The following is an 11,727-nucleotide window of genomic DNA, read 5'->3' on the forward strand; positions in this document are numbered from 1 at the left end:
TATATATATGTATTATATCTGTATCTATATCTTTCTAGATAGATTGATATACACACATTTGTGTAGATATGTATATATAAAAATATTTTTGACTCAATCTTTATCCATCAAAAGACAACATGTTAAGTTGAAAGAACTGAAGATTAACATCTCTGGCATTGCTCTGAACGCAAAACAAAAGATAGGAAGATGCTAAGATTAGTCCAAAATGGGAAAATACTCTCACCTCTAACTAGACCAAAAAACTCACAGACTTTTGGCACAGACTACACAGCAACTTGCTACATTTTCAAAGAAGGTGCTAAGAACTGGCACACTGACTGGAAAATATACCACCAATCAATGTGATATGAAAAATTAGAAAGGAATTTCTGCTCAAATCTAATGATTTGTAGATGGACGTTCTGTATGTTACATTCTCTGTCAAGAAATAAGAAACTTCTGTGTGACTGATTAATTTCTGATTAAACCTGGAGAGCATGAATGGAATCACAGAGGCACCACACCCTAGGAGCAAAAGGAATCCACTCTGTAGTCTCCAAGAAGCATGTTGGTTCCCCAGGTAGAGGAGGATTCAGTCTGGCTCTTCCTGAATGGTTGGTTAATCTGGGCTGAATGAAAACATCACACTGAACCCTTTGTTCTCCTGTCCCTTCAATGTTCAAAACAGAGCAGGAACTGTATGTGTCTCATGTTTTTTTTCAGATTGGAAAGCTTTTCCAACCCAGAACTAGATGACTAATCTTGTTTAAAGTTAATTTCTGCTAATTACAATGCATTTCTACTTCTCTGGCTTTATTTCTGAGGAACCCTAAAAATTATCTTTTCTGGAGTCCCCATCTAACTCTGTTTTTTAAGCAGTGTGTAATCTCTACCACATATAATTTCAAAACCATGTCTTCATCTCACAGCAAATGAAAGGACAATAACTTGGAGCAGTATTATGGTTCAGCAAAGTTATTCCCCAGTTTAGTCCTCCCACTGAAACACAAAGCCATGCACTATTTGCTCTCCTCTCTCTCCCTACTCCTCTCCCTGTGGGTGGCTGGAGAGGAGAATTGGAGGCACAAAAGGTAAAGATCATGGATTGAGAGAAGAGCAATTTGTGGTAAACATCAAGGTAATAAAAAAACCAACAACACTAATAACAAAATCTGCCAGAGAAAGGAGAACAATTCACAAGTTATTGCTCACCCTGCCGAGCTGGTAATACACAAATCACTGCCATGCTGCCCAAACCCAAAGAGATCCTTTCAGTCATCCTCAGAATATGGCATGAGGTGGAATAGAATATCTTCTGGATCCAAGCCTTGGCCTCTCCTGGCTACTGCAAAAATTAACCCTGTCCTGGCAGGAACCAGGACAAGCAGACAGCTCTCTCATCCTGAAGAAACCTACCCTTCAATGCAAACAGCAGAAGCAATTGAAGTAGTAAGTTAATTATGATTTTCCCTTTTTACAAAAACTGGAGTTAGCATGATGATAAAATATTAGATCAGCATTAAAGTGTGCTTTATATAGTGTCTTTTCACTTCAGATTGCGCATGCAGTTTAGACATCTCTGCTCATTATTCCTGTCAAGGCAAATGAGAAACGACATAGTAAGTAAATTTGTTCTTTTGTTCTTTAATTTTTTTGCATAGACCCTAGCCAAAAGGGACCTGTTTCATCTGTTTAATTATTATTGTATTTAATCACATATTTATCTTGCAAAACAATAGCCAGTTATTTAGCAAATGTTAGTCTTAGCTCATTCACCTCAGGAGATTCCTCCTGTCCACAAAGGAGCCAAGGATTAGGGGAGAGAGATAAATGTCCTGGTTTCTGTACAACTTTCAGGAAACATTAGGTATGTTCTTACACATTTCTCAGGAACAATTCCAGAAAATTAAATCCTGCACACAACTCTTAGAAGACAGAGTCATCTATCCACTGACACAGAAGAAGAGACACTGCCCTTTGACACAGAGATGGGATTCTGACTACAGTTAATGAAGACAAAGAAATATAGGAAAACAGTAAAACCAAAGGACATTGCTAATAAAGGCAGACTTTGAGAGACTTACCCTGGGCTATCTTTATGCAGCTGTAAGTCAGACTTCATAACACAAATTAATGCAGTGCTTAGAGGCTCCTTGACCTCACTTTGTCAGCCTCAGTTCCCTGTGGTTTTAGTCCTCTGTTTTGCACTGATTTTTTTTCTCCTTCAAGCATGGAAGTCTTCCACAATTTCATAATTAAAGTGAAGTCTTAAGTATTTTGTGACCCAGGACGTTGATCCATGCAATGGAAGTATGAAATATAAAGATTCCACGCCCTCCCCACTGATTTCCATCAATTTTACAGTGAATAAAATAGGAGAGCATATCTGATGAGCCATTGTATGCAACAAAAATAAGACTAGAAGAGTAAGACAAATTAGAATAAGTTTGATAGTAATTTACAAGTGTTAGTAGCAAAACAGTGTCCAGTCAATTTAAAATCAAGGACATCCAACTTTAACCTCTTGTTTCACCTCCTATACATGCAACATTATTCACAACTACTTTGTTGGGTCCTGCCTGACATTGATGAATTTTTATTTCTTGAAACAAGAAGGACAGAAGGAGACAAGGAAAGGCCAAATAAGTGCTTTATAGTGCTATAAGTGCTATTGATCACTCTGGGAAAAGAAGTATGCAAGCAAAATTTAAAGTAATCTGTCCTGAAAGCTTTGAGATTTTCACTCATTAAGAAGTAAATTCCTACAGAGAAACATAAGTTAAATTTAAAAATTCAATACATAAAGCTTAGGTTTTCCTATTCAAGTTATTTCTACAAGTAAGTTTAGATTAAAGACTGTAAGACAAATAAATTTCAGTAGCAAAGCTTTAGAAACAAGAAGAAACCTTTAATGTTATAAATATTTTATAAGTGATGCAGATGAATCTGTATCTCAATGATGCCAAGACCACTCTTTGCTTTAGTTTTTACCTTTTTTACTTTTTGAAAGAGTTATGTATCTGTAGGTAGGCCTGTACTATTCCTATGACTGCTGTGGCAGTACTTTTCATTTTCCTCTTTTTCCATGGGCTCTTGCTCCCCAGCATTCCCAGGACAATTACCAGTGGTAATTGGTAAGCTTCACTTATTAGTGCTTAATGACAATGCCCACACTGACACATCAACAGTTTTCTTTGTCAAGCTCTCCAACTTCCTCAACCTGGGTCTAGAGTAGGCATAAAAAGTGAAGGGGAAACAATAGCAGAGCAGAAGCAGAACCCAAACTGAGGGTTTCCTGAACAAGCCAGAAGCCTTTCCTGTGAGAAGAGGAAACCTAAGCTGAAGAAGCATTTTCACTAGCTGGGTATATGTATTTTATAGAAACTCTTCAGGACTGTTGTATTCACACTGTGGTTGTGATGTTCCATTTCTTACTCTGCAAACAGACAAAATTTCTGGCATGCAAGGAGTGGTTTATATTTCATTGTGTACACAAAACTGCATCAGGACTGCCAAAAATTTATCTAAGCCTCGCCAGAGAAAACTGTTCTGAGCTTTAGACACATGGAGAAGAAACTCCATTGCATTTTAAATCATAGCAAGCCCAAAACACCACAGTTGGTAAAGTGAATATATCTACCCAAGATGCAAGCAGGATCACCCTGAAATTATACCCCAAAGGCAGAAAAAATCAAGTTGTTTAGTCAAAAGTGTATCTCTAAAGAAAATTAAGGGAAACGTGCATCTAGACCTTTAACTGGGAAATAAAGGAAAGGTAAAAAATCAGGGGGAAAAAAGGCAAGTTTTTTTCCAAATATTTTTTCAGTACCTTAGTCTTGAAAGAAAACTTGTATTTCTTCTGTGTGGTTTGGCACTCAGTTGACAGGCATCTTGTCTCCAGGGGATTTTAAGAATGCCATAGAGGTGGCATTTATGTTTATTTTCTTGTGTGCACTGAGGAAAGCTCCCAGATAGGAAGATGAAAACTTTAAAACTCTTCAACAAAAAAATGAAAATGTTGAAAGAGAACAGAGCTGAGGGAAGAAAGGATGCTTCAAAGCTGATTGGAACATGATTTAAGGAGTGTAACCGTAATGAAGAGCAATAAAAATAATAAAGAAACAAATAAAAGGAAACAGGAAAGAAACTGGCCTGCAGCAATATTTATAATCAAAACAGTTTTGAAGTAAAATTTTCTCTACTCAATTTGCAAGTTTTTGAGCATAAAGAAAAAGACCTGCTCTAGAGTACAAGGCCAGAACATAATTGTCTACCTGAAGAAAAGTCAAAATCATAATCTCTTAAAAAGCCAAAGCCAATAAAAATATATGCATTTGCATTTTTTGCCTGACTTTAATCTGCACAGCATTTGTAATGACTAGCTCCTTCATAAAGCTAAAGAAACCTCAAAACAAATAAACACCACGTTAGTTTAATGTGTATTATGATTATCGAGTATATAGGAATTCATAAGGACAGGCAGCATTGATATAAATCTTACTTGTGACTACAATTACTGGAGACAGCAGCTCAAAACAAGTACTTATGTGTGTAAACAGGTCAGAAAGCATAAGGTAATTTGTTACCTAAAAATTATTTAAGCTCTCTTAGCTAAAGCCTCTTGTTGACGTAAAGCTTTAACATGTACCTAAGCTCTTACAAGACATCTGATTGGTATTATAATCAGAAAGTCGCGGATGTAACAAAGATATTAAGAACAAATTGTCCTCTTGCATGAAGGGGTTACAGTTCATGTGATTTCCAGGAATATAATTATCTTTCTACTATAAGCTGTCACCATCATTAATAGGTAAAGATATAAGGAAAGAGGTAGAAGGTGCATAAGTTGAGATGTACAGTTCATTAATAAAAATGTATATAGGCAGGAAGATGGAAAAGATGGAAGGAATATTCAGGTCTTCCTCAAATACTGTCAAATGATTGCCAAATAGAAAAACAAAATCTGCTGTGACACTACCATATCTTCCAGAACGCTCAGTCTTACAAGAAGATTCCAGCTTCTCAGATAACATGCATATAATTATGGGACTGTAAGAAGCCCCCACTTGAATGCAGACAAGAACCAAACCGAATGAAAAAAAATGTCCATTTACTTTTCTGTTTAGTTACCTGCTTAAGAGCCATTCTTCTATTATACCAATTCCAAACTATTATTTATAGAAAAGCCAAGAGTTTTGAAATGCAAAGAGTTTAAGATACAAAAAACTATCTACCCCAACAGACAAACAGATAGTAGACATACAAACAATGAGTGGAAATACTTCCTTGACATCATTTGCCATTTACACCCTAGAATTATCAAAGCAGGTTTCTGTAAGAATGTCAACACCAGGGCATTGCAGTCGATTTAGCTATTAGACCTGGCTAATGTCAACTACCACAACACATTGCTTCATGTACATTATTGGGCAAGCTGGTGCATGTGTTCCCTGCCCAACAATACACTAGCTGGAGTATAAATCAGCATTGTAAAAACAAAAGCTGTGTCTAACTGGAGGAATAATACTCAGCATCTGGTCCAGGGGTAGCAGTGCAGTTATAATCTGTCCCAGTGCCTGGGCTGTGTCTGAAACTACTCAGAGCCACAAAAGCGCTACTTCAAGGCAGAGCAGTTACCTCACACTATGTGCTTTCTCACTGCTTAGCAAGCACAAGCCTGCCCAAGAGACAAAAGGCTCCTTAGCTCTTGTGTTTTCATCAATCCACATTTCAACATTATATAAATTCACACTTATACAGGTTTTGCTGAGATTTGGGGCAAAATAATTCAGAACATTAATTCTACACTCAGTCAGGAGCAGTGTAACCAGAACTTTACTGAATCTAACCCTCACTTATGTTTGCAAGTACATAGAGAATAACATCTTAAAATATTCTAGCAAAGACAAAGTCGTAAAATACATACACTAATACTATCCAGAAGCCTCTATAATTGGGATAAATTGTAAGTAAGGGCAGCAAACATGCAACACTCCACTCAACATGAAACACCAGTAACATATCAAGCAACAGTTAAACTTGTAAGATATAGAAAGATGCAAACACAGATGGAAAAGTAAAAGACAAGGCTACCTTCCCTTCCAGTCTTAACAGTTGAAATTGATTTCCCACAAGTTCCTTAAAAGCTCATAAGCAGGAACTTATATCAAATAAGCAGAGTAGTGATTAATCTCACTGTCTTGTGTGACTTCAACACAGACATGTTAAGTTCCACATACTGCATAGCATAATTAGACAAATAAATGGGATTGTACACAAAACATGTCTTCACAGATATACACAATCAAGTGACAGTAATAAGAGAGAGATTATTGACTTGAAACAGAAGTAAAATCCCTCACTAAAGGTAGCAGGATTAAGAAACAAATTAATGATCTTACAAAAGGAAGACTCTTGAAAATGTAGCAGTTGAAACAGGACACAGCCTGTGTTTAATGCTTTTTTTGCTGAATGATATTCCCTTTCTATTTATTGCATAGAATTAATCTCTTATTTCTGTGAATGTTCTGTTATGGGCTAGTTAGAATTGCATAAGTTATTTACAAAAGCCTCAGAGACATATAGGGTTTTCTGCTTTCTATGGGAAAAAGGAGAGGAAGACACAAAACTATAAAACAGCTAAGTAGGTGTAATAGGTCTCCACCTGACATAGGAAAAACTGAGTAGAAAAATGAGAAAAGTTGCTGTTTAAATTTAGAAACTCCACTCTCAGTCTAAATCATTGTTACAAATGGTTCCTTGATATGTTTGATTTTTTAAATCTCCTACTTCGAAAATAGATGGAAATGTCCTTCCCAAACTCTGATAATGATTAAATTATCAGGCACTAGAGTGTAACTTGGCTAGTAATGACTATCATTGTAAGAAAGGTTCTGATGTTCCTGTTTTTTTTTTCTTTATTGTTCTCAATAGCACTTGCAGATATATAGTTTATCTCCCAGAAGACCTGGACAAACTATGTAATGAGACAACAAGCCTGAATGTTTCTAAATTACAACCAAAAAGCAGAAAGAAACATTAGTAAAATTACAATTGAATAAAAATCAGTAAGGGAAACAAACAGTGATCGACAAAATTGATGGTCTTCAGGTCAGGGAGGCAATCATTGACATATTACACAGAGATAGTAAGAGAATTTATGGAATAAGTGTACATGAAGCACCATGAAGGAAACTCCTATTGAGACCCAAATACACATAGACAAAAACATACTGATACAATGCTAAGAACTCAAGTATATTATTTAATGAAGCAGTCGCAGATATTTAAGAATGGAAATCATCAAAATACCTTCATCCTGCAGGTTCCTATATTTCTGTTTACATGAAAGAGGAGCTCATTTTCTCCAAGCTAATGCATCAAATCCTGCAGGCCCTCTATTTCTTAAAAGCCTCAAAAGTTCACAGAAGTCAGACATTCTCTACATTTTAAGTATTCTCTCCTTGTTTGTGTTGAGAACATTAAACAAGCTGATATTAATAAAACACTGCTTTCAAAGCCAGTCATGGTGTTTTTTCCAGCCAAGTGCACCCCACTAAAGAAAGCCAAGAAAGCCAAAATATTATATGCTGCAATATGCAGTAATTACAGCAATTTCATATTCCCCTATTAAAAATGGAAAAAAACAAACAAACAAACAAACAAAAACACAGAAGACCAAGAACATAAGAAGTTTTTATGTCCAAATACTACTTTTTTTCCTCCCTTGTATATATTTTTTCACAACACAATTTTGCTATGGAAAGACTTTTTCAAATATCATCTATCTTAACTGTTTGATTCTTCATTCAAACATGGCTAAAGGACTGTAGCCATAATACAAAATTTTCAAATCCTGAACTGGTATATAAAAATATATTCAGAGGTCCTGTCAAATTTAGATCAAAACAGACTTTGGAGAATATTACCTCTTTCTTTCTGCAGCAAATATTGGGTTCTCCACCACTGATAAACTTCACAGTACAATAAGGAGGTTAGATGCTTCACAGAGCAGCTAACTTGTTGATCTGGAAGTGCACACAGGGCCCAGATTTCCTGCCACTGGCTTCCTGACTGAAAAGCAGGTACACTAAAAACAGTCATAAGACGATTCAGTCTATGACTGGAGAGGAATCACATGTGTATTGTCCTGGTTCATCTGGCGTGGAGTTAATTTACTTCCTAGTAGCTGGCACAAGTTCTGTGTTCTGGATTTAGCAGGAGAATAATGTTGATAACACCCTGATGTTTTAGTTGTTGCTAGGCAGTGCTTGCCATAAGTCAAGGACTTTTCAGCCTCTCATGCCCCGCCAGCAAGAAAGCTGGACTGGCACAAGAAGCTGGGAGGGGACACAGCCTGAGCAGCTGACCCAAACTGGTCAGAGGGACATTCCATATCATGTGACATAATGCTCAGTATATAAACTGGGGAGAAGGCTGGGCAGGGCTGCTGCTTGGGAACTGGCTGGGCATCGGTTGTTGAGTGACAAGCGGATGACAGGGGCTTAGTTGCCAGCTGGGATTACACCACAGCACTGTGCAAAACCAGTTCTGGTTAAATGTGAGCTATGGTGATTTTGAAATAGAAACCAAAAGAAGAAATGACCACATACATGTCAATTTTAGCATTTTATGAATAGTTTCATGAAGTTCACAGTAGACAATAAATACATGACTATTTGCAGACCAGAAAATAAAATGCAAGAGTATTTGCAGAGTACAGATCTGGAGCTGGGACACACTGACTGAGAACATAGAATAAAGATAAATATTTAAAAGAGTGCATGAAAAGAAAAAAAGAAACTTGAAAATTATTTGAATTCTAAGTCACCTGTTAAGATCTGAATTTAAATGTATTTATATCTTCCATATTCCTGAAGATCTGAATTAGTGAATGAAGGTAGGCATATTGCATAGAATAACTAAAGCATAGAAAGAAGGCAGGCATACTGACCAAGAAAAATTAAAACATAGAAATCCACTGATTCTATGTATTCATCCACCAATTCAATGCCACTGATTCTGGAACTGACATTTTTTTTTTTAGGAAAACATATTTATTTATCATATCAATACAAAGACTGATCTTATTCCTTTCCAGTGGAAGTATTCACTCTTTAAAGTACTAAAGAATCACCACAAAAACTTAGTGGTTTAGGCTATTGTTTATTCATCTCTTTTTGTTGATAATTTATTTTTTTCATTTAGTTATCTTGAAGTTTGTCCTATTGCCTCCTTTCTTCAAAGACAGTGGTATCTGGTCACAGAATTCCTCATGGGCAGCAGATCTATTCAGAAAATTTCACTAACATAATTCTAGAAACTCCAGAAGTTAAAATGTAGGGCTTAAATTCTTATCAACAAATCTCAAATTCAATGTTTTCAATATTCAAGATATTTCTGAGGAATGCAGCAGAAGGCTGGTTTTTGTGAATGATGCTCTAACGCTCATCTCTGTGATTAAAATCTCTGTGTTGCACACAAAATAATTTAGAAGAAAAAATAAGTTGGAAAGCAACTAATTTAAGATATACTAAAATCAGTTCTAAACTTCCTTTTAAAGATATAATTATTTTTGTCAGTCTTGGACATTTTTCATCTGATAAGCTTATCTTCAGGAACACCTGACATGTTTTCATATTTACTTTCCTGCCAAGTAAACCAAAACCACTAGTTCTGAAAAAATTGTAGGCAGACGGTCCAGAGACCGGTGGTTACTTTGAAAATTTAGAAGATAAGGAAAGATATTAATTTATGAAGAATGTACAAAGTACAGTAGAGGAAATGATAAACAAATGAGGGGAAATTTATATTTTAAAAAGTTAATCAAGTGAACAAAGAATTATGAGTATCTAAATATATATTTACTGTTCGTATTGCTCTACTATAGTTAGGAAAAAATCTGTGTAAAGATACTCTGTGTTTAATGAAAAATACTGTGTAAATTTGCCAATATAGCAATTTTGCATTGCAACTACCTAATATTCTCATTTTCCTAGAGCTAATATAAGGAACAAGCATCTTAGTATAAAATAGATCCCTGGTTCCAGCTGTATTATCCAGAAGAAAACAAATTCATATACTTGCCTAATCTGAAGAAAAGAGGCATGGAAATCTTTCACTCCATCAAAGCACTACTTCAAAGTCTCCTTTTGATCAACAGAAAACCCCAGTGAAGAAAATTAATTTTTTAAGAGTTTCACTAGCAATGCATATGGATGAATAGAACATTAGATCACTTTAGTTTTAGCTACCAAATATTTTTGTTGATATTGCATAACTGCATTTCTAACCAGATGAGGCACAAATATTTACCTCTGATATACCATCTTATAGATATTTTGCAAGGCTTAGAAGTCTGTGGTCAATAAGATAATTTTACAGGGTAGAATATTTGTAAGTAAAAGAAGCTTGATGTCCAGAGCAACAAATACATAGCATGCACAGGCTACCTCACCTTCTTGTTCCTTTCTGATTGTTTGTAAATAGTAGATAACTTTGAAGTGTCTTTCATTTCTAATGCTACAATTCAATTTATTAGGGCTTTTCCATGAGAAAATTTATTTAATCTTCCTACTTTGACTTAGAATACCTTATACAGAGACATGCCATATATATATTTAGGGTATCACAAACTCATTTTTTTTCCATCCCTTAAATGCAATTCTGTTTTCAATGGGCATAATAATTACCAGATTCTCTTTACTGTATTATTTGTTTTTATTGTTTTTATAATGAGCACTGACTCCTGTAAGTCAAGCTATTTCCACAAACAGCTCCAGTGCTGTGTACAGAAGTGAATTTTTATACCTGAGGGATCATGAAACTAAGAGAGTACCAGTAAAACAAAGCCTGCCAAATGATAGAAAAAGGACAAAGACACCATTTGGTGTCCATGAGTTAATAGAATAAGCCCTGTGGAGTAACCCTTCGAGGAGAGCAGTGGCACAAAGAAGCTGTGTGCATGCATACTAAACTACATACCCAAACCCACTGATAGTATCACTGAGCACCTCAGCTGCCCTGCCAGCAGAGATGCCCTGAATGGCATCAGAAAGAAGAAAAAGCTGGGTCCCAGCATTGATACTCACTGCTACCAAACCTCCCTTTCCCCACAAAAAACGTAACCCACACTTCTACTAAGTCTTTCTCAGTGCTCCATGAATGCCAGATTTGCAGAGCTTTATATTATCTACCACGAGAGTAACCAATGTCACTTCCATCACCTATTGGAGAAATGCATAAAATACTTTTGAAACTGAAAAGACTGGATGCTCTTTACCCCTGTACAATTAAAGTCAAATGTAGAACTGTGCCAAACACCATCTGAAATGGGTTTTGGAAGGCACTACATAAGCACCAGGCCACTTGTGGGGAAGACAAGAAAAATAGAAACTCCTTCATCTGCAGCTTTGAAAAGATAGATGTTACTGAGCAAGTATATCAAGAAAAAGACAATGAGAAAAGATGAGAACATATACTTTGCCATATTTAAAAGCTAAATACAATTTCAGGCATTGTAATGACCAGCATTTGAAAAGGTTTGCTTTTGTCTAAGTTCTAAACACTCTATTCTACTGAACATACTGAAATTGATCTGTTTTCTGTGAATCAGATAGGAAAATAAAATCAGTGAGTAATTTTATTTTTGCCACTATCTCCCAAGTCCTAGCAGTAATACTGTGAGTGATTTAGTAAGTATGCTTTTATTCAGGACAAGACTTCTTTTTACCATGCATACTTTCT

Source organism: Taeniopygia guttata, chromosome Z, assembly GCF_048771995.1.
Source record: "Taeniopygia guttata chromosome Z, bTaeGut7.mat, whole genome shotgun sequence".
Classification (NCBI taxonomy): domain Eukaryota; kingdom Metazoa; phylum Chordata; class Aves; order Passeriformes; family Estrildidae; genus Taeniopygia; species Taeniopygia guttata.